The sequence below is a fragment of the Pantherophis guttatus genome, chromosome 1 (genome assembly GCF_059756535.1).
Source record: "Pantherophis guttatus breed Tessera chromosome 1, ASM5975653v1, whole genome shotgun sequence".
Lineage (NCBI taxonomy): Eukaryota > Metazoa > Chordata > Lepidosauria > Squamata > Colubridae > Pantherophis > Pantherophis guttatus.
Window position 1 is genome coordinate 301,487,636 of NC_142063.1, and position 24,695 is coordinate 301,512,330.

At 37.4% G+C, this 24,695-nt stretch overlaps 1 long non-coding RNA gene across 1 annotated transcript; it reads left to right on the forward strand.

The window, feature by feature from the left end:
* The first annotated feature begins 3,010 nt into the window (after positions 1–3,010).
* LOC117671654 (uncharacterized) lies at positions 3,011–23,969 on the forward strand. Its single transcript, XR_004592962.3, has 3 exons — positions 3,011–3,174; positions 4,894–5,036; positions 22,542–23,969. It is a non-coding gene; the product is annotated as an uncharacterized LOC117671654 (long non-coding RNA).
* Positions 23,970–24,695: the final 726 nt, after the last annotated feature.

Below are 24,695 nucleotides of genomic sequence, written 5' to 3' on the forward strand. Positions count from 1 at the left end.
TGCCAAAATGACTTGGGGAAACATCTGTAAAAACGATCATGTACCAGTAATGAAAAATTGGTGGGAACATAGAGTTGAAAAACTAGTAAAAAATAAGCAGGTTAAAATATTATGGGATTTCTGAATGCAGGTTGATAAAGTCTTAGCTCATAGCACACCAGGTTTAACTTACGTGAAAAGAACAAAAAGTGGATAATTAATGTGGTAACAACAGAGGATGTAGAATAGAAGACAAAGAGTTAGAGATGATTATAAAGTATCAGGATCTGAAATTTGAAATTGAAAGATTATGGCAAAAACTGGCTGTGGTTATTGAAACACTGGGTGTCATATAAAAAAAAAATCTTGGATGGCACTTAGAAAATCTGTACATTGACAAAATTTCCATTTGTCAATTGCAAAAGGCCACATTGCTTGGATCCATACCTATAGTATGCTGATTCACTGCAAACATCCTAGGTTTTTGATGAGTATGAAAGCCAACATTAGATAAAGAACTCGCAGCTGTGACTTCACATTGTTGGAACGAATAATAATACCCAGATTTACAAATCATCTACCATAGCTTTCAGCCTATAAAAAAGTTTTTCAAGATGTTAAAAAAAAGAAATGTATTACAGGTTGGCCTTGTATATTCCATAGACTGTAAAATTTGCTGCAGGAATAGTTGTAATCCAATCTCTCTGAGATGCATCAAGTTGGAAAGGCTATTAATGGCCAGTGTTTTCCTATTTGATAATAAGGAAGAGATTCTAATAGAGGAGGAAGAAGAAGAGGAGGAAATTAATTCTTGGCACATAAAAAGCTCTTTTGTTCAGTATGAAGAGAAATAGGACAGATGATTTAGTTTCATGTCCTGACATTTGTTTTGAATATGTAAGTATCATAAACTTGTATGTTTCACTATATTTATGAGAAACTTATTAAACCTTGAAAACTGAGTAGCTAGGTTTAGCATATTTTAAAATGTTGATATCTCTAATTTCTTCTTCCTGCTTATATTCAAAATATAAGATGTACATTGTAATGCCCTTGAGTATTGTATTTAAAAAGTATTCAATAAATTTCGGACAAGTATCTTTCTTCTGGATGAGTGTCAAAAATAAATTGGAAATGATAGATGGTGGGACTAATTCAAAGCTAGCTGAAGGTAATGGAAAGTTTAGCAGTGAAGTTGGGTGCTTTGGATAATCATATTATTCTTTTTTGTCTTATTTTCACTATAAGATTTCTTTGAAACAGAAGTGCAATCTAGCAGAAAGGACATAGAAAGCACATGCAATAAAAAGAAATGCAAACAATATGAAAATTTGCACCTGTTATTAAAAAGGTAATAGTTACAATTTTATTCTAATAAAAAAGTTACTTTTCAGTTAATAAGCGTAATATAATTCACTTTAAATTAATGCACACCTTCAGGACACTAAACAATAGAGGATGATAAAATACATGATAGGAAATTGCAGCAATGAACAACTGAATTCCAAAATACTGGAGTGCTTCATTACAACAATAGAACCATACTGTTAGTAAGACCATCTTAAACTTCTCTCTCTGGCAAAACTTCTTATTATGTGCCTGAAATGAAGGGACTTCACTGATGTGACAAATGTTGGAAAAAACTATTGAGAACACTTCTGGGACCAGGCAGAAGTACTCAGAACCCAAATTCTTAGAATCAAGATGTCCTCTTGTAGGATATTATGAAGAAGGTTAATAAAAGGCAAAAAACATAGCTACCTGCAAGTATAAATACGCAACAAGGCCAACAGCCACAATGTGTAAAAATTCTCAGGTCAAGCTATCTTCCTTACCATGATTTAAAAAGAGCCATTCCCTAAGTGGAATTGATTGGCATTGATTGTTTCTACATTATGACTTTAAAATCCTGGTCAGAACATATTTACAAGGCATAGTTGGTACACTATCAGGTTTAAATGAAACCCCTTGGATGTGTTTGCTAGAAGCTGCCCAGACATGGGGGGAAGGGGGAGGAAAGAAACAAAGCAAGCTACACAGTGGGAGGAGAGAAGGACAACACTTTATTAAAAAGTTGTGTGACATTAACTTTGGGGGCTTTCTTGACCATTGACTATATCTCTTACCTGATAAACTTGCAAGTTAGGAATTATTTTAAAGTGGGACAGAGTGGCCCATAGTGGGACATTAAAGCCCAACAGCTGCTGACACCAGTCCTGCTGGTGTCAGTCCAAAAGGCACACTTGAGATTCAAAACATATTTTTCCAATTAAGCTAATAAAACAAATCAGCAACATTGACATTTTAAAATAAAAGAGATATCAGAAAATCAAACAATATTTCAGGATGAAACCAATTCCAATTCCAAATATCATGATATGTTTGCATTGCCTGTGTCTGCATTGGTGAAGAAACACCTTCCCCCCCAAAACCCCAAGGAAAAGATTCCTTGCCAGCTGCTTATGCAAGAAGCAAAAAGTTATTAAGACTTGTTCCATCTGGCTTTGTTCTCAGGCTCACGGAAGGAAAAAGAGAAAGCCCTACTCATGAGTTTTATAGCATCTTAGGGATCTTTCCACAAAGAGATTGATAATAGACTGAACCTGAAATATCAACAAAAGGTAATGATGATATTACCTGTCAGGGGAATGTATTTTAAGTCTTATTTTATTCCCACTATCTTTGGATAGGTTAAATAGGCAAGAATCATATCAAGATCTTACATAAGGACTCGTGTTCACAGTCTGAGTTATCCTGGGTTCATAAAAACTCTGTTTTAGGTATTATTTCAAGGTCTTGAGCTTTTTCTTTCCCCCTTTTCTGAATCATAAATTGAGCATGTGGTAAAATGTACAGTAAAGGTTGTTAGGATACACAGAGGTAAGGTAATTCATGTTCTTTTCTGCAGTGCAGACAAACTGTCCTGGCTTCTCAAATGGCTGAAACAGGAAGCATCCTGGTGTGCTGTGGAGCTGATTATGCAGGCTGAGGCCTACAGTCTTCATGACATCATAACATGTGACTGGGATCTGATGTGTATATTTGTGTATGTGTGTACTGGGAGGAAGGGTAGAAGGAATGGAGGAGTAAACCTTATGGAATAACCACAATCCATAAGGAGGCAACTGGAGTTGCACTGTGAGAATGAAGCACTGAAGAAAGAAGAGACAGTGATATATCTAATGTAAAGATCAGGTGATTTATTTTTCTCCCATAACTTGGAAAATCTGGAATTCTTTGTTTCACTTGTACTAGCTCTTTATTTCTCCATTGAAAGTAGACACAGAATTTCTTGAAAGCCACAAAGTTTCCAGGGTGGAAATATACAATCGTTAATGAAATAGTCTCTTCTGCTCCTGCTTCCAACAAGGCTGGTTAAAAAATATCAGAACGGCAAAAGAAAAACATGTACTTATGTTTTTAGTATGATTTTTAAGCATAATTTTTAATTGCCTGGCAATTTGCTTTAGAATCCAAACTGCATTTTTTTCCCCTAACCACATCGAACATTCCATAGAAGAACATTTGGATTAACCTTAAGAAAATATTCAATTATTTCCCTGGGTAACTTGCCCAACAATTAAAATTCAAGCCAGGGGCTGGGTCCAAGACATTTAATGCAAAACCATTCCTACACGGTTTTTACAGCGAGGCAAACTATTTATATTTAACTTTTTCCAATTAAAATTAATTTGGTCATATTGAAAAAAAAAGACTTGCTTACCTTAAATCTGCCTATTCCCATGCAGTAAAGTTGCTCTGGGATACATATTGTTGACAAGTAGGATAAAAACAGCCCAGGTTCATTATATGTACTTCTTTAAAAAGCATTGTAGATATAATTTAAAAAGTGTATTTATTTACATATGACACTAAATATGTAACTAGTCATGTTATTTGGTAAATAAGCAAAACAACACCAGTCAGCCACAATAGTTGGGAATTTTAATTTTAAACCAGATGTAATCTGTTAAAATAACGATGATTCTAGCTATTAAATGAGGCCAATTCAGTTTAAATACACGTTCTTAAAGATGCCAAACATGGCCAGTTCGTAACAGGAATGCAGTTATTTATTTGTTTTTATGTTTGTTTGCTACCCATCTACTCTTGGGGCAGCTGTTTAAGTAATTTTAAATATATTATCTGTGTTCAGGGGCATCTGAAGAGTGGTCCACAATGTCACACTAGCAGGTGTGACTGGGTGATCAATTGCTGACCCTTTTTAGCATCATTGCAAACACAGCATGTAACAAGAAGGATTTTGATCATGTGGTTATGGCTACCATGTAGATGTGTTTAACCTCCTCTCCATACATAATGGTACCCTCATTCATTCCCCATTTATTCTGTGTTCTAAGCTTCTGCTTGCCCAAAATGCTCTGGCATTATCACTGGTAAATTTCTTTTAAAACAAATACCATATTGAATTTGAGTAATCGGAACATAGAGTTTAAATTATTAGGAGTTGTAGAAAAATAAAATGGAAAACCTGCTGGCTCATAATCTAAAGGCTTATATTACTTGTAAATTAAAAACAAACAACATACACACAAACCCCTCTAATATGTCCTGATTATTTTTCTGTAAGTTAATTGATTTACAGTGAGGAAATGAATATTGCCATCATTTCAAACAATAACAAAAATTGCTGTTTGATTCAAGCTGGAACTCCAGAGCACTTTATGGATTTGTACAAAGAAATAATGTCAGTCTCAGATTGCTAATAGAGTTCATCCCAGCAGTCCCATCTAGACGTTTGTAAAAAAATAGACTTTTAAAAAGAATAAAATGCACGTGATTGAGGGAAGATGAGAGGAAACAGCTTGTTGGAATGTTGTTAGAATTTGTTTTTGCCCTGACAGTTGTTATTTGTGTGCTGACTTAGAGTTTGCTTTGTGTCCTAATTTACAGAGAGACAACCTTGTGCTTAAAGATGTTCTCTCTTTGAAGTGCTGTCCAGTCCAGCTGCGCTCCTTCAAAGAGAAGAAGGAGCTTTAAGAAGGGAGAATCCCAGAATCTGGAAGTTGCTCATCAAATCACAGTATCTCTAGCATGTAAGTTGCAAGTGTAAGCATTTTCAAAGAGTTGAAAATAGGGTTCAGAGAGTAGCCAGCTGGAAATAACAAATTCTATAATAGAAGAAGTATCCATGCTGTTTTCTGTAGCTCTTTATATGGTAGTATGTATATGCCAATACAGGCCTTTCTGCTGTGGGCTACATAAAATGAAGTGCCATTTTTGTGACTATATAAAATGCTTCATATGAACTTACATTCAGTTTCCTCAAAAAAATGAAACTTTGGCAACTTTAAGATATGTGGACTTCAGTTTCAGAATTCTTCAGTCAGTAAGCAGCCAACGCAGGCGTGTCAAACTCATGGTCTGTGGGCTGGATGCATCATGTGTTGGCCAAACCCACTTCCAATTTAACGAAGGGGGAAAAAGTCCCAATATATCACGTGACACCATGGTGACAACGTGAGTTTGACACACCTGCATTAGAGAATGGGTGTCTAATCTTTTGACTTGCCTGGGCCTCACTGAGTGAAGATGTAGGCCAGATGTAGAAGATATAATATAGTTAATGTATATAAAGAAACTTCCTTCATTTTAAAAATATTTTTATAACATTAAAACAAAATAGGAAACATATTACTAGCTGTCTAGAGCAGGGGTGAAATCTAATTTTTTTTGCTACCGGTTCTGTGGGTGTGGCTTAATTACTGGGCAGGGCTTGGTGGTAAGGTGACTGGGTGGGCGTGGCCAAGTCAATGTCACTTCTTTGCCCTTTTTTAACCTACAAAACACAACACAACACAACTGGCTCACCCAGTTGAGGGTGTAAAATGTAAAAGCAGCTGTGCTAGACTCAAAATGGTCCCCCAACAAGCAGGAACCTCACACAGCCACAAAAAGCCCAAAAAAACAACTTTCACACTTTACACACACACAACACAACTGGCTCACCCACAATGTAAAAGCAGCTGTGCTAGACCCAAATGGCCCCTGCAACAAGCAGGAACCTCACACAGCCACAAAAAACCCAAAAAACCAACTTTCACACTTTACACACACAAAATTCCACATACAGCTTTGTGAGATTTTGTGTGTTTGTGTAGTTAGAGTGAAACACTACAGAAACACAGTAAATCTCAGAAAGCTGCACAAATATTATTTTATTTTAATTTATTTTTATATTTATATAAAAGCAGCTAAATTTAAAACTTCCTAAACTTTAAATGGCTAGGTCTAAAAAAAGAACAACTAAAAAATACCCGAATTAACTATTGTTTTTAAAGCTCCCAAAGGGGAAAAAACTTATCCAATAGAACAGGGGTCTCCAACTTGGCAACTTTAAGACTTGTGGACTTCAACTCCCAGAATTCCTCAGCCAGCTTTGCTGGGAGTTGAAATCCACAAGTCTAGGCAGGAAGGCAGGCTGGCAGAAAGAGCTGCTCACTGATGAGCTTGATTGCAGGTAGGGAGATTCAGTTGCTTGCTGATACCTTAGCTGCTGATCGCCATGCGATCAGCAGCTAAGGTAAGCAAGCTGGAGGCTGTGGGGGGCAGGGGGGAGAAAAAAAAGAAATTTTTTTTCTTTTACATGGCTCTGGCGATCCAAGCTGAGTTGCCTGATTAGCAGGCAACTCAGCTGGGATGTCAGAGCTTGGCTGGTCAGAGCCATTTAAAAGGAAAAAAAGGCTCTGATGATCGCGGGGCTCAGCTGGGCATGGTGGGCGGGGGCAGGGATTTTTGCTACCGGTTCTCCGAACTGCCCACTGCCATCGCTACCTACTCACCCGAGCCGGTCCGAAGCGGGAGCATTTCACCTCTGGTCTAGAGCCATATGTGGCCATGGGCCACAGACTGGACAATCTGCGTTTGAGGATTTGGCTAGGGAAGGGAAGGAAAGGGTCAAGTTCTGAAGAGAGGGTTGTGGACTGATCAATTACTAATAATCTGCTGCTACAGATAATCTTCAATAAAATAAATGAGGAGTTGGTTATGTAAGCAAAGGGGAGCAAGTGGGGGAATTATGAAAGTTGCAATGAGTCCAGTATCACCCAGGATTTTTTTTTTAATGATGATTTTGTAGTTATTTTTGTACCTTCTTTGATTAATTTTTTGTATCTTTCTGTTTTTATATCATTTTATTGTGAACTACTGAGAGTCATTTGGATTCAGGTGGAGTTCAAGTGGAATAAAATAATAAATAGTTTGAACCAGACGTTTAAATGGCAGGCATGAAGAAGAGAGCAGTCGGGTTCTAATTACATGTTACATATAATGTTGAGCTCCTTTAAACCCCCCAGTTGTTATTCCTCTGTGCTGACAATTTATTGCTACTTTGAAGTTTCATTTATTCAATCGTCCACTTTACCCCTTTCCCGCCATATTTTTGTTTTTTTCTGAAAAGGTCCAATATGACAATCCAATACAGAGTTAAGTATTCCATATGTATATTTGAATTAACTTTTTACGGTATGTATCCTGTCTTATTTCCAGAAGGTAGTTTATCTTAAAATAAAATACATTTTATGTGTAGTTGGCTTTCTTTTTCTAAGCTGCAAATTGTATCACTAAGGTTTTCAAAGTCTGGTGGTTGCTTATGGTTTCTATGTGCACATCTTGCTACGAGATGGGGATTAGATAGGATCATATTGGAATCAAGTTTTATAATCCTCAGAAACTTCCAAGTAGCAGAAAGGGATTCGTGGAGAGATCAATTGCTGATATCAAGGATATATCATCCCTCAAACAGCTATAGATCATGGCCCAGTTTAGTTGCTTTTTATCAAATAATCAGTCTTTTTCTTTTAATAGAAATGATTAATGTAATAATGGTAATAATTAGGGTATGCTCCTCTTCTCACAATCTGATTAACTCCATTTAATCTTTGAATGGAGATATCACATATAGAATGGAATAAGGGGATGGCTAAGTGAACCTCGGGGTGGGGAGACGTAATTTGTGCACATCTGTCTTTCAAGAAATTTTCAGATTGATGAGAAGGATGCTAAACAGCTATAAATGTATCTTAGAGGAGATTCATAATGCAAAAACATCTGTGGCTAGTCCGTTATAAGATCCTCAAGATGAAATGTTCCCCATTTTCCTGACTGTAGTGGCCTCTAGCTATTTTTAGAGTTGTGGGCATAGGAGGCACATTTGAAAATCAGCCACGTGTTTTTTTTTACAGCGCTAAGAAATCCTGTTACCAATTTAAGAGATTTATTTAAATATATAGAAATGAATTAGCTCTCCGTATTTTACATCTGGATCATCATACATAATTCAGTTTTTAATTTTTTTTAAAAAACAATGAGCTGCTAGAAGTTATTTTTAATAATAATTTGTATTCCATCTTCCTTTATACTAAGGATGATGCAATCCACATTTGGTTTTCTCTAAGCAAAGCTGTTGAAGAATTGTATGGCAAGCTTGATAACTGCTTTCTTTAAGTAAGTTGCTTACAGGATATATAATAGGTCTGTTAAGAGCCAAAAGAGCATGTACAGGTGGTTCTTGTTTAATAACTACTCATTCAGTGACTGTTCAAATTTGCAACAGTACTGAATGAATTAGTGTTGTGACCGGTCCTCAAAATTCTGCTCATCATAGAATTTCAGGGGTCATGTGAACATGATCCTAGTGTTCAGCAACTGTCTTGGATTTCTAACCATTGCAGTCTCTTGCTGTTCGGTGATCATAATATGTGACCTTCCCTACTAGCTTCCAGGAACTATAGAAAATAGGGAAGCCAGTTAGAAGTTGCACTCTCCTTGGTAAGTGAAATGGTCACATGACAGTGAGTTTTATGCCTGAATTGCTTAGCGACAGAAATTCTGGTTTCATTTACTGTTGTTAAGTGAGGATTACCTGTAGTTAGAATCAAAAGCTGATATGATTTTATGAATACATTTGCACCCAAGTATTCTCTTCCTTCTTGTATCAGAGTTTGTGAGTCTCTACGTGAAGTCTCTAATTGGCACAAGGTAATAAAGAGTTAAATAATGATTTTGACTTCACATATGTCATCTTAGTAATGGACAACAAAATTTTCAGCTAGGTTATCAACAGTATTATTTCCCTTATTGAGAAATGAATGTTAAGATTAAACTAGATATAACTAAGTTTATAGAACAATTCCACCAAAAAAAAAAAGCGCCCTCACTGGACTTCACAGAGGAGTGAATGCTGACATCAATCTCTGCTGAAATTTGTCTTTCTTAGATTATTTTTTTGAAAAATTCAATGCTAAAAGTTCCTTGCAGACAACAATGATTAATGTTACAAAAGAGAACTTACGTTTGAAAAAACTGTACTCATAAATGTACCTATCAAAGAATGAAAGCGGAACACTGGTTTTTCCTTGGTCCAATGCCTGAGGGAAAAATATAGATCTTCAATATTTTATGAAACCCCAGAAGAGTTGGGGCCACTCTAAGACCACAAGGGACATGTTGTTTCACAGGGTAGGCCCAATGAGAGAGCAGGGATGTCTCCTGAATCCAATCAGGTGACACTGTTTGATAGAAAGGACCTGGAACAAGCCCACTCTTTCAGAACTTGTGAAACAGGCAGAAATAATTGAGAGAGTCAAATAACACAGCGCTATGTCATGAAGGACTTTATAGATGACAACCAGCACCTTGAATTGCACCAAGAAGCTTACTCATAGTGAGTAGTGTTACTTGGATGTTCTACAGTGTGGCTATATTCTGCATCAGTTGCAACTTATCTGTGGGCTTCCAAGTGAGGAAATTGCTAAAATTCAGAAAGAAAATCAAGGCATGAGTGGCTATGAGCAGGACCCCTAATCCGTGAGCCACAGTGGCACAGTGGTTAGAGTGCAGTACTGCAGGCTACTTCTGCTGACTGCTAGCTGGCTGCAATTTGGCAGTTCAAATCTCACCAGAGTCAAGGTTGACTCAACTTCCCATCCTTCTGAGGTGGGTAAAATGAGCACCCAAATTGTTGGGGGCAATATGCTGACTCTGTAAACTGCTTAGAGAGGGCTGTAAAGCACTGTAAAGCGGTATACAAGTCTAAGTGCTATTGCTATTGCTATAAACACAATCAGCACACAAGAAGGATTTCTGCAGAGGCCATCCTGGTCATGGCAGCTATCCACTTTTAGAGTAGAAACGGAGTGTTCAGGAGGGTCATCATATTGTAACCTAGTTCTTTCTGGGACAGTGATATCCCATTGAAAACTAATGATGGAAAGTCACTATATTGGGAAGCCCTAAAACCCACAGCCACTCAGGGTTTTTTTGGTTAAACCTAAGCCTATTCTTCCCTATCTAGGTTCGCAAAGTCTGCAGACTCTGAGACAGAACCTTGATAACATGACTTGGTCAGATGCATAACTGAATATCACCAACATTCTCATAAAACCTAACTTCTTGGACGACCTCACCCAGTGGCTTCAAATAGATGTTAAGCAGGAAATGGGGGAGAATGGAGCCCTGAAGGAACCAACCAAAATAGGGGCTTCGGACTTGACCTTCCCCTGGAATCTGCCCTGGAGAAAAGAAGAGAACCACCACAACACTGTCCTTCCCACTGCTAACTCCTTGAGCCAATCTAGAAGGATACCATAATTGATAGTACTGAAAATACTGGAGAATAAGAAGACTGAGGATGAATATATGAGCACTATCCCGATTTTGTCAGCGATAATCCAGAAGTGCAATCAATTCTGTCTTAATATTATATACATATAATATTATATACATATAAAATTAATATTAATTATATATATATATAATTAATTATATATTAATATTATATACAGAGAATATAATATTATATTAAGAGTTCTGAACAGTGATTGAAAAGGATCCATATTATTTGCTTCCTCTTGGACTCTCTGAAGCTGTAGTCTGAGAAGAGATTTTGAAATGTCTGCCTGTAGGAAACAAATCCATTGGCCATTTCCCTAGCTGTTCTTTCTCTATTACAGTGATGGCTAACCTTTTTGCCATCCCGTGCTAGGAAGGGGGGGCAGGGGAGGTTCCCGCGTGTGCCCACACCCATAATTCTATGCGTCCCGCACATACGTGCGCAACCCCCCTCCCCCCCTTCCTGGCACGTGATGGCCTGGTAGGCCCGTTTTTCTTTCTCACCTGGCTCCAGATCAGGCGTGAAATGCCCCCTGTTTGGACCGGATTGCCCAACCTGGTAGCGATGGAGGCGGGTGGTTCAGAGAACCGGTAGCAAAAATCCCTGCCCCCCCCATGCCCAACTGAGCCGCACAATCATCAGAGGCTTTTTTTTACTTTTAAAAGCATTTTTTCTACAATCTCTTCGGCCGAAAAAATGCTTTTAAAAGTAAAAAAAAAGCCTCTGATGATCGCGCGGCTCAGCTGGGATCATCAAAGGCTTTTAAAAGAAAAAAGCCTCTGATGATCCAAGCTGAGTTGCCTGATCGGCAGAGGCTTTTTAAAAAACTCAGCTGGGATCGTCAGAGCCTTTTGAAAGCATTTTTTTACAACCTCTTCAACAAAGAGGTTATAGAAAAAATGGTTTTAAAAGTAAAAAAAAAAAATTGGCCACACCCACCCAGTCACATTACCCTCCCCACCAAGCCACACCCACAGAACCGGTAGTAACGAATTTTAGATTTCACCACTGCTCTAGATCCTCTCTATGCATCTGGGGAGGGTGAAAACAGCCTTTCCCCACCCCCTCAGAGGCCTGAAACGGCCCGTTTCCCAACTTCCAGTTGGACAGGAAATGACTTTTTTGATGTCCCCAGCCTCCAGAAACTCCTAGAGAGGCTCTGGAGGCTGAGGACAACAAAAAAGTCACTTCTTGTACAACTGGAAGTTGGGAAATGGGTCGTTTTGGGGGTCTGGAAGGCTGTTTTCGCCCTCCCCAGATGCATAGAGAGGATCTGGAGCCAGGTGAGAAAGAAAAATGGGCCTTCCCCACGCCTCCAGGCCCTCCAGAGGCAGGAAACGGCCTGTTTCCCTACTTCTGGTAAGCCCAGAATATATGTGCTAGTAATTCCCGACCCTAGGGGGCCGTTACCTTTACCTTAGAACTAACTGGATGCTAAGGCATTAAAGCACTCAATTCTACGTGCTATGAAACAACAGACTCGACAAAATCCTTTCAGTGGATATGGATTTCAGGTCATAATTTTGCCTGTCCAAGACCAGAAGTCCACAAATGCAGCTCTTTTACACCCTGATCAACAGCTTGTGCAACTAAGTCTTGTTTCTTTCAATAACAATAAATAGTTTAAAGTTCATAATTCAAAGCAAGCATTTTTTATAATAAGTTTTCTCTCTCCTGAATATCTGATCTTCTTACTGTGATTAATGACAGTTTATAACACTTTAACATACCAGAAACTAAAGATGGTAAAGCCACTTTTGCTTAGTGCTGAACTATATCACTGCCTGGAAAACAAATTATTTGCTGACATACCATTGGTTACAATCAGAGCTGGCCCAGAGTGCTGGCTGCAGAATCTCTGGAAGTTTTTTTGGCAAATCTTTGCTAATGGGTCTCCTTAACCCCTGAAGAAATGAATCTTTCAGGTTAAGAATTCACTCCAGCTAAGATATTTTTGGGGCCAAGTGACTGAACTGAATTGCACACTCTGAAAAGAAATGAAGAGGTCACCTCTTGAACTACATACTGCTTTACTGCAGCAACCAGTATTGTGCATAATCAAGCTGGCCTTGATTCTATATCAACAAGATAGATAAGTAATTAACTAAGCAGTTTCCAGCCTGAAAAAATAAATATTTGGGAAAGGCTTAGTGATAGAAAATGCATTTAGTGATTGATGGTGGCGCAGTGGTTAGAATGCAGTATTGCAGTAGTTCATTTCTCACCAGTTCAAGTTTGACTCAGCCTTCCATCCTTCCAAGGTCACTAAAATGAGGAGCCAGATTGTTGGGGGAAATATGCTGACATTGTAAACCACTTCGAGAGGGCTGTGAACTGAAGCAGTATATAAGTCTAAGTGCTATTGCTATTGTGCAAAATAGTCCTGGTGCAATCTTAGACACTGTTAGGAAGCATCTCAAATTTTCCTCTGTAGGGAAAATAATATCCTTTTAAATGCCTGCTTTACTGATAGAATAGTTGCATGCCTGTGTATTAAAAAGTTTGAATGGATTAACCCAACATCTACACAACCTGGGTTTAAAATCTCGGTAGAACATGGAAGCGTTACCCTGTAATTAGAGGGACAGTTTATAAAGTCTAAAAATGGGTATTACAGTTAGTCCAGATATAAACAGCACCAAAAGAAGTTTAAAAGCATCATGGAAAGAATAGTAGAAAGAATGCTTTTGAACTCTCTAGTCCCATTTCCCACTTGGTTTCTTTTTCACTGATCAAAATTTCAGTATATAAAATCATAAGAATACAAAGATTGTGAACCAAGGATAAGATTTTATGTAGTTCTTGCTGTTTTTTTCTGAGAATAAACAGAATCTGGATAGTCACTGATGAAAAGAAAATGTTAAACTAGGGAGTCTCCGCTGATCAAATCAAATAATCTTTGATTTATCTGTTACGGTTTTCTTTGGCTGAATGTCTTTCAGATGTGTAGAACTTCACCTTTCATAATATCTAACCAACTTGGTCAAAAAACCTGGGTGGTCAGGATTTGGGATGGACTGATCTATTTCATGCAAACCTCAAGAGGATTTTATAAATTTCAGAAGGCAGAGAGTCTGTGACACCGCTGAGTCCCCTTTGCTTACATGATTCTACACATTCTCTTAATTATATGGTAGATTTGCTTATCTCTGACTCATGCTTCTCCCTTTCCCATTTGAAGGGTGGGGTGGGGGAAGGGGTTATTGATAGGGATTTTCATGTGCTGCTTGATCCCTTGCCTAGTCTTTTCTTTGCCTACATTCTATCTTCCATCTGTTGGGTAATATCACACCAACTATATACTTTTTTAATGACAGCTATGTCAAAAGAACCATTCCTCATTCTCCACCCCTTAAAGCAGAGTAAAGCCTGCTGAAGATCCTTAGAGGCAGAAAGCGAAGGACTTTTTGAACTCTACCGATAATGTACCATGCTAATCAACAGTTTTGCATGCAGACAAATTTACCCTGTTCTAACAGGATCATTAGCATGTTCAAATTAAAGCTGTGATTTATAAAAGGACCAGTTTGATGCTTTCATAGGGCTTGTCTGCTTAGCATATTGAGGGAAGTGAATAGGTTGTATGAAATCTTAGTATTTTGAAAATGATAAATTTACTCCACTAGTTTCCTTTTTAATAAACTACTCTATGGATGATTTTTTTTTTATTTGACTAAATAGATGTTTTTGTTTATTTGTTGTATTGAATAGCATATGAGCTTTACTGTACTTAGTAGCCGCACTTTTCTGCTAGGCAACGCTATCAGTTAGAAATTGGTTTTGACAATAACACAATTATACAAATAGTCCCCTTTTGAGTCCACAATTGGTACTGGCATCTCAGTTGTTAAGGGAAGCAGACACTAAAGAAACTGTGACTGTGTTTATGAGCCTACCTAAGCCTTCCTTTGCTTTATAGATCTGTGAAGATTGTAAATGCAAGGATTGATCATAAACTTACTTTTTCATCAGCATCATAATTGCAAATGGTTGCTAAACAAATCAGTCACTAAACAAGTACTATCTGTATTTGTCATTTTAAAGTGGCCATATTTAGAAGCTTCTGATTTTGAGGTTAGAGTGGCAGGGAATATGTGAACATGTAATGGGAATTTGAAAAGATTGAAAGTAATGAATGACATTGTGGAAAATATGAATTTGTTAATGATTTCCAGTCATTTGCTTGGCTCTTTAAGGCTGGCAAACACTGCAAACAGTGAGGACAATGTGCAGAAGACAGTTTAACTATTATTCTCAATATACCTTGGTGTAGAACACATGCTTTACAAACCAAAACTCTCATTTTTATAGCATCACTAGGCAGAAACTAAGATCAAGCATGTTATTTTAGCATCTGAGATCGAAAAACCCACAAGAAGTGTGCTGTCTTTGGAAACTAATACTAATAACTTTGAACTTGTCCTTTCATTAAACCCCAAATCAGTTGCCTCCTCTGCCTAGCATTTGTGCCAACACTTCAGGATTTGGCAGCTTCTTTAATCTGCCATATGCTAATGCTAGAAAAGCCCGGCAACTTCTTCCATTTGCTGTCTCCTGCTTGCCAAGAAGCATGTGGGAACACCAGTGGCAGGGGATTGCACCACGAGTTAATTGACCCACCTTTTATAATCTTGGACGATTGGGCCTGGCTAATGGGAGAGCAGAGGGGAATAAATCTGGCTTCTCCCGTTTCCTTATGCCTCCCTCTGAATCTGGCATCAGTATGATGAATTAAATTGCTTACGACAGATTGTTCCATGGCAGTTTTCCAGATTTGGAAATATAATAATATGCTGTACATTTTTACACTGCTAAATTTTGAAAGATAACAAGGTATTAAAAGATGTCTGGTAAGATTTATGTTGCTAGAGGCCCCATTTATAAAACAAAGTTTGTCCCTCTGTTTTGTTTTGAAGATGTTAACCTTTCCTTTCTTTAGTAAGGCATATCTAAAAATACAAAAACTTAATTGGGGTGTTCCTGGTAAGTAGAAGTAATGAGATTAGATTAAAGAAAAATACATTTTCATGAGGCTATCAGGAGGCATACCACAGCAGTGAGATGTGACAGATTGCATAGTGCTAACACATGGAATGCAGTGGAAGATTTTGCTATTTAAGTTTCTAAAAAGAACCTGAGGGAGTATTTGACTCAAAAGACTTTCAGTGAGGAAAAGGTCATCGCACTCCCAGAGGTTCTCTCAGGGTCAATTCACACATTATGTTTTGTAGACATATATACCCTAAAATGGGAGGGGGGGAGAGATGTGGGGAGAATGGGTATACCTCAAAAAGTGATGAATGAGAAAACACATCTACCTTAAGTACCCATGTTTCTTCAAATATATGTTTGTCTTGCCTCAAAGGGAGCTTAACTATCAATAATTAATTTTTCCTTTTCTCTCCTAATTTTATCTTGGGAACCAATTCAATCGTGAATCTGAAATGTGACAAATTCTTGGGAGTCTTGAATGTAATAGTGAGAATTGGTTTGTGTATTGAGACTCTTTTCAATTCTAGCATCTAATATAGAGAAATTCTCATACCCTAAATGTGTATCAAAATACTGAGGTCAATAACTCCTAACTGCTAAAAAGTGGGCAATAATATGTTGCCTTTGTCAGTAGTCTCTAGATTAAAGATCCTAACTTGCATAGAATAGATAGCAAGTTTTAATAAAACCGGAGTTTGGTTGCACTCATGGCACACTGGCCAAAGCATGGACTGGTAGAGTCCATATTTGAATATCACATATGTGATTATGGCTCATAGCTTGTACTACACCTTTTCTGTTTTGCTAAAAACAGAAGAGACTTTATGAAAGTCTTAGTTGACCAAAGCCATGATGGGTGGTAAAAATCAAACATTGTGGGTCCATCTGGTGATGATTATGGCATATAAAAAACTGTAATTTGGAACATAAAAGGGGCAAATGGTAAAGTAGATACATTAATAAATGAAAGAAAGAAATAAAGACTTTGCATGACAGTCAAACTAAGAGAAAATGAAGCATTTAATAGGTCTGAAAAATGTAGCCTGATTTTTGTGCAGGAGAACAAATGAACAGATGAATACTAGCAGGAAAGTGAAAGTATAGTTTAAGACTGATGAATGTAACAAAATTTGAACCAGAAAACTGAAAATGAATTGATGCCATTTAAGTTGTTTTGGGTGTGCATGAAAGTAGGACTCTATAGATTTGTGACAGTTGCATTTTAGATTATGGTGAAAGATGATGATAGAAGAATTAGACTAGAAACAAAAATGGGTTTTGTGGAAAAAATGTTTTAAATGTTATCTGGCAGAAAATATTTTGCAAGGTGGTATAAACGGATTGGTGGGAACAAGATGAGATGATACAGAAAAGGTAATTGGGTCATTCAGAAACCCAAGAATGAATGAAAATGCAGAGAATCTGTTGAGCATCTGCTTTAAAAATGTATGTTTTGAATACAGAATTTAAGCATAAAGTACACATAGAAAAGGAATGAATGAAAAGACATAAATGTTTTGATTGATTATTATGAAAGATGGAGAGGTTTAATAAAAGATATAACAGTGATGTGCTGCTCTCTGACAATTTTTTTTTTGGGGGGGGATGGCAAGAGTAGATCACAGGGAAAAAGTGAACATGGAAGAAAAGGAAATTTATGAAAAAAAGTAGAATACAAATAGAATAACTGCCTGAAGATGAAGTACAAATCTTGTTTTAAAATCTACTTATGTCTATGAGAAAGTATTACTGTCCCAAAAGAATAGGTGGAAAATAAATGTAAGTAAAAGAAGAATTTGCTTATAAAAGAATATAAAAAGAAGTACAAAGAGTAAACAAAAATATGCAGTTCAGCTAAGGGGAATTATGAAAAACACTTGTGGAATGATGAAGTGAAAGAGGCTGTGGATGACAAAAATACTTTTAAGAGAATAAATGCTGAAAAAAATGAGTATAGGATAAATATTATAAGATAATAGTACAGAATAAAAGCAATAGCAGCAAAGAATGTAGACAAAGAGAACAAGAAACAGGATTAAAATCATAGAAAATTAGACTTAGTCTCCCAATGGGCAGCAGAGTGTTTGCTGGCTGCCAGAAGAAAAAAAAAAAGCCTAGAAACTAGTGGATTGTGATTTCACTGAACTAGTACTGCATAAAAATCTTGGTTTACGTAGGAAGAACCTGGCTAAAAAGAAATACATATATACTGTATATAGTTGCTGCAGAAGACCCCTTGCATAAGCCTGATGATGGCAGATGAGATTCTGCCGAAACGTTGCCAAAGTGCTCTCAATCTTATACGGGAGAAGACCCGAATACAAGGTTCTTCCTACGTAAACCAAGATTTTTCTGCAGTCCTAGTTCAGTGAAATCCCAATCCACTAGTTTCTAGGCTTTTTTTCCCAGCAGCCAGCAAGCTCCCTGCTGCCTATTGGGAGACTAAGAGCTTGCTGGCTGCTGGAAAAAAAGCCTAGAACTAGGGCTGCAGAAAAATCTTGGTTTACGTAGGAAGAACCTGGCTAAAGAGAAATACACATAAAGACCTACGAAAAGAAAAGAAAACATATACATATATATATGTGAGCACAATCAAGCCCTCACCCAAACAGAACACCCCCCCATCCAATCAGAGCATAGCCAACCCCCATCCAATCAGAGCACAGCCAAGCCCCCAACCAATCAGAACACACCTCCACCCAATCAGAGCACAGCCAAGCTCCCACCCAATCAGTTTACACCCCCACTGGCAGTTAAAAGGAAGAAACAGCTGCGATCACACATTGCTCCTAGAAGCACGAAGCCGAAAACACCAGCCTGAAGATGACGAATGAGACTTCGTCGAAACGTCACCAAGACACTTCCAATTTCACGCAGGAGAAAACCCGAATAACCAAAGACCTACACACACACACACACACACACACACACACACACACACACACACAATCATACTTACTTACGAATAAAAAATATTTTTATTTATCTAATCTAAGCCAGTATTTATTTAATGCTGGAAATCCAGATCAGAAATATCTCAAACAACAAGCTACCTAGTTTTGAAGACTTCTAGAAAGAATGAATCCATGCTTTTATCATTAAACCATTTTTTTTAAAAAAAACACCCTCTAACATACAAGGTACTTTAAGAATGACACAAAAAGATTGACTAACCAGTTTCGAGCTAGAAACCAGGAGAATAATCCTTAGTTTAGACAACAGACAGAGCCATCGTAATGCCAAAACCTTGATAATGTTACTATTGTGGTCCATATGCCAGTTAGGGGTGTGATTATTTTGGCGTTCTTTTCAAAAAAAGTGGTTGTAAATAGTTTGACTTGTTTTGGGGAAACTCCTGCCAAGTACAAGTTTGTGTGGGAGATTGGCTGCTGGGTAATTTATTATTTTTTCCAATATTTATTGACCTAAGGTGACTTTTCCATATGTATCCATTCAGAGGATTACTTCAAGATTTTACAGCCTGAGAAAGAAATGGCACATTGCATCTGACCTCTTTTCTCTCCCCCCCCCTTTTTGTTATGAAACAAATGGAACAAAACTGACCAGAAAAACAAGTATACAAGGCAACCCTTCTTGCTTGATTCAGCGTACACAAACATAGCTTCCTGCCTGTGATATTTGCCAGAAGAAGAGATATTAGGGAACAACTACAGCAATTTAAGTCAATGACTTCCATTCAGTGTCAAAGAGCATGCATGAGGTCAACATTCATGTTAGGCTAGTGTTACTTTACAGATTTTCTAACCATTTTTTTTTTCATTTTGAAGGAAAATAAATTACTTGGTTCTGTTTTCCAAAAGAAAACAGGGAGAATGCCAGTGAGAGAAAGCATAAGCCATAAGTCCATGCTCAAAAGGGAGATTTCTCATATTGAAAGGTTTGATGAGAGGGTCACCAGCTTTCCCATCTCCCATTGCAAACACACACTGGAAATGTTCCTTCTTGGCTGTGACTTTGACAGTTGTGTGAATGCCCTGTGAATCGCTCCATGAGGTTCCTGGGCCAATTAGGATTTCCTTCTCTGTGTGGAGGTGTTTTGTACATGGATCATCTGTAAGCTCACAGTGATTGTTCAGATAGCTGCCAAATCCACAACTGTTTGGAGGCCCATTACAAGACTATCCACTCATACATTCCTTCAAAATGTGACTGGGTTTGAATGAACCCTGTAAACAGGAGGCCATACAGAGAATGATAAACTATCTGGCAACTTTATGAAACAAGATGTTCACAGAGAGAATGGTTGTGAGCAACTGGCTAATGGCCAGGGTTAAACTGAGTGCTAAACTGAATTTTAAACTGAGACAATTTCTGATATAGTATGCTAGGGAAGCTAATATTCATAATTCCAATAAATCAGAAGTGGGGATTATTTCACAGGAAGCATGCACAGGATCAATCTACATTTAGAAGTAATTCTCTCCAGGGAACATTTATTTGAATTGCGGGTGAACTCTTATTTTGTAATATGATATCAATGCTTTTCTTGATCTATGATATTGAATAGAGCCCAGAAATTGCACCAGCATTGATTAACCTTTTAGCCTGTTTTTTAAGAATTGGAGATCCCAAAACTATAAGTAATATAAGCAGACAATCAAATAGTGCACAACACATGGCTGTTATTTATTTATTTTCCACCTGTATTCCACCTTTATTATTTTTACAAATCACTCAAGGTGGTGAACACATCCAACACAGTGACTGGCCCAAAGTCTCCTGACTAGTTTTCATAGCTAAGACCGGACTCAAATTTACCATCTCCTGCTTTCTAGCCTGGTGCCAAACTGGGTCTTAGGATGAATCCAGATTAGTACTCACAAGGTATATTAATATTTTTATTCCAGCTAAAATGGACCCATGATTTGAAGAACCTGTAAGAGGGTGGAAAATTTTTCCAACTCATGCTTTTCAGGTAATGCCATCTTAAACATTTCAGCAGCAGGCTCTTAATATGTTGTTGGTTCCCCAACACCATGTTTTGGCTATAACCCAGATGTGATTCTTTGGTGTTCTTTGGTTCAACTCAATACAACCTACATATTCTTCCTTAGTCCATTTGGCCTCACTTTCCTTTCCAAGAATCAGACAATTTATAGCAAGGGTTACTGGCTAAAAACAGGGACTTGCAGTCCTCTAATTAAGCTTGGCAGTGGGTGGAATTCTCACAATGGAACCTAGAAATGAGCATAAAACAACTACACTCCTACTTTTTCTCCTACTATTCAACTGCAATAGTCCAAAAGGTAGGGTTATTAGATCTGGGTCACAAAAACTTGGACAAGTTTTTATTGCTACTATCTGATGGTCTCCTGGATTTTTGCAGCCCAAATCTGGCAACCCAAATTTCCCCAAATTATTTTGAAAAAGTTCTTAGGAAGAGACAGAAGCAAACTAATTTTGACTATAACTTTGAATTCTATCTGAACAATTCATGAATGGTCACATTTTAGAACATCTAAGTAAAGTTTATAGGGAACATGTAGCTAGTGTTTACTTAGATCTCCTTTTCTGAATCTCCCCAGTGATGCCTAATAAGTGAAGTGTGCTGCAAAGTCTTTCAAGGGTGTCCTTAGCAAATTGTGCAAAAGTAGTCAAGGTTCTTGAAAGTAGGCATGTATGTGCCTTGATGTGTTTCATTTAGACTTTTTTTTTAAAAAAATGCAGGTGAACAGATATGGTTCCATTATTATACCACATTTGCAATATATTCTATTTTGGCTATAGAATTTACCATCCTGAAAACTTTTGGCAGAATGTTTAAAAAGAAACAAATAAATTTTCCAGTTTAAAAGAAGAAGCAATGTTCTAGCCCTTAGGCTGCTAAGAACAGTTTGAAAGTGTTTCAGGAAAATGTGGGAAGGAAGATGGCCAACCCCATCAGCAGTACCAGCGTTTCCTGCTGGAGCAAATCTTTTCTCTGGAGCAGTCAGGCCTTGAAATAAAAAATTCTCATGAGGAAAAGAAGCTTAGAAAAAAAATTAGGTGTTTTCAAGAAACTTATACTTGAAACAGATGTGTAGAATAAAATCATAAAAAAGTGTAACTGCACATGCTATCAGTTATTTAACGTTAAATAAGCTCTACGGTTTTATAAGAATTATTCCGAACGACAATATGTGAGTTTAGGCATATTTTAACCGTGAACTCACAATTTCTTGAAGCTGAGTTTGAGTCCAGTATCAGCAGTTAGCGGACTGATTTTAAAGAGAGAAACAATACAGTAAGAATATACTCTGTGGTTCAGGGGTGAAATGCTCCCAGATCAGACCAGATCGCCTGATCCGTTAGCGATTTTTCCCTGTGGTTCAGTGATCCGGTAGCGATCACCACCTGGGTGTCATTACTTCCTGGTTTTAACCTGGAAGTAATGTTTTTTTACCTTCTGCGCATGTGCAGAAGATGTGTGCGTGCATGTGATGCGAACACGCTTCCGAACTGGTAAGGAAGGTAAGTAGATTTCACCCCTGCTGGGGTTCCATTCCTACAACATGGTCTTGTTTTGCATACTCATCACTCAAAAACTGCTTTATTTAATTAAAAGAAGCAAGAGACTTAGGAAGTTGAGCCAAGTCAGAGGTAAGATAGTGGCCATTGATTTTAATTCTTTGAAAAGCTGTTAGATAATGTTCCCCAACTGTGAGACAGCTTGTATTTGGAGATCTGTTCAAGTCTGGTGTGAAAAAGTGTTTGTGATGAAGTTGCCCATTAGCAGCATTATTTGGACAGCAGGCTTAGTAGGTACATAAAGCATCTGGTAATAATCGTTCCCACCAAGGCAAGATCTTTCTCCTTATATAAATTAGAGTAATTATTTTTGAATATTCAGCTCTCTCTTTACATTACAATGCAGAATTATTATGCAGATCAGTTACCTCTTTGTCTTTTTTGATGTTGTATTTTCTTCTCTTTGTAGTGGTGCATATGTGATATGGATAACTTGGTTCAAGAACTTGGCTTTGAGCTTTGGCAGTAATCTTAGCCAATCCATGATTTTCTGGAGATAGTCCCGAATGATTTCATACTTACGTCTGGAACAGGATTGGGAGCATCGAAATTCTGTTCTCCCTTCATTGAACATCGGAAAACCATAAATGCCTACACCTTTAACATTCAGCTAACTGAAATATGACATTTCTAAGCAAGATATATCCATATGAGGTAATCAAGCATGACTAAATGTACCAGGAAAGGAAATTTAGCATGGGGCTTAGTAAAATCTTGGAATAAGAACTAAGTTGGTTCAGACTTGTCGGTTCCACCCTAGGTAAATAAAAATATATTCCAAATTCTGCCTTTGATCTGGGCTTCAGCTTTATCTGATGCACATCCTGAACAGGCTGCTATCCTGTTCCGATGGCTGGCTCATATTGTGTCTCACTGCCTCTTCAATATTTCTATACTTTCATGGTTAATATTTTTCTGTGCTGAGTTTCATTAGCTTGATCTGGTGTTTATTTCACACATAAAATATTCCAAGTGAATCAAGGGAAAATTTTATTCCCCATTTATTGCTAATGGTCTTAAGCTTAATGGCAAATTCCATTTCCATACTCTAATTCCTGTTTTCCATATCTTTTAAATGTTTCATGTCATCTAGGTGTTTTGATTCCCAAGGAGAATTGTATATGAATTTCTTTTCATTTCCCTAGAGCCCTGGAAATACATTAGAAATGCTGTAAGTATAAGTGCTTGATTGGTGATGAATGAGATAGGACAGATTCAGAGGTTCATATGCTATCCTAACTGCCCATGTCACAACTAACATAAGACCACCTGTTTTCGGTCAAAAAACAATGTTTGGTGGATAAGCTTCCCAGGGAGAGATTGTCATTGGCTCAGCATGTAACTGCTTCTAGTAATGAGACAAGGTGTGCCAAGAGGCACTAATGGATCATCTGTCAAAAGATTAACACTTTTCCTAAAGCAGCTTTCTTTCAGTTTCTATGAAAGACTTTAAAGTACAACAATTTATGACTTTATAACATATATACAATTCATTAAGAGAGAATAAAGAGCTTTTCAGAGACATCATTGGCAAAACAAGCTTAACTTTCATCTCAATATTTGTATGTTAATAACAACAATAATAATACATTATTGGGATATATTGTATTGTTTTGCAATAGGATTATTTTTTGTTACTAAAACAGTTTTTGTGGTAAAGTGTACAAAGTTATTATTTAGGAAAGTTATCTTGTATTTTAAGGTTTTTTATGATATCTTTCTGATTGTTGTGATTTTTAAAATTCTGTTTTCGATTTTTATTATTACAGCCACAGGCCAGCTTTGCCTAGAGCAATGATTATAAACTCAATAAATAAATACATTTCAGTTTTATTAATACTGATTTGGGATTGTTGAACTCACGCACTCACTTTTAAGAAGAATGTGGCAGATTTCACTAATTTTTTTTGCAGTCGTAATAATTATTAATTATTACTGCTACCTTTTCATTCCAGTTTTTTTGGGGGGTCTTGTCTATAAACCAATAAACATAAGTAAAAGTTATCTGTTGCTTTGGAAGCAAATAAAAAATAAAGCATTACAACAGATTCAAACAATGAGTGAGTAATCTAATACAGAAGCTTTGATGTTTTCTTCCAAAGTGTATCTATAATGAGAACTTGTACTATGTGGTTAATTGGATAACATTACTTGTTGATTATTGTTCTCTTGTTTTTTAGCATTTTGGAAAAAACATGCTATAGAATATTTTAAGTTAGGAGCAGTAGTGAAATCCAATTTTTTTTACTACCGGTTCTGTGGGCGTGGCTTGGTGGGCATGGCAGGGGAAGGATGCTGCAAAAACTCCATTCCCTACCCACTCCTGGGGGAAGAATATTGCAAAATCTCCATTCGCACCCCACTCTGGGGCCAGCCAGAGATAGTATTTGCCGGTTCTCCGAACTACTCAAAATTTCCGCTACTGGTTCTCCAAACTGCTCAAAATTTCCACTACCGGTTCTCCAGAACCTGTCAGAACCTGCTGGATTTCACCCCTGGCTAGGAGAATAATAAAAATAGGATTAAATTATATATCTGTTGCTGAGCCTTGATCACTTTAAGT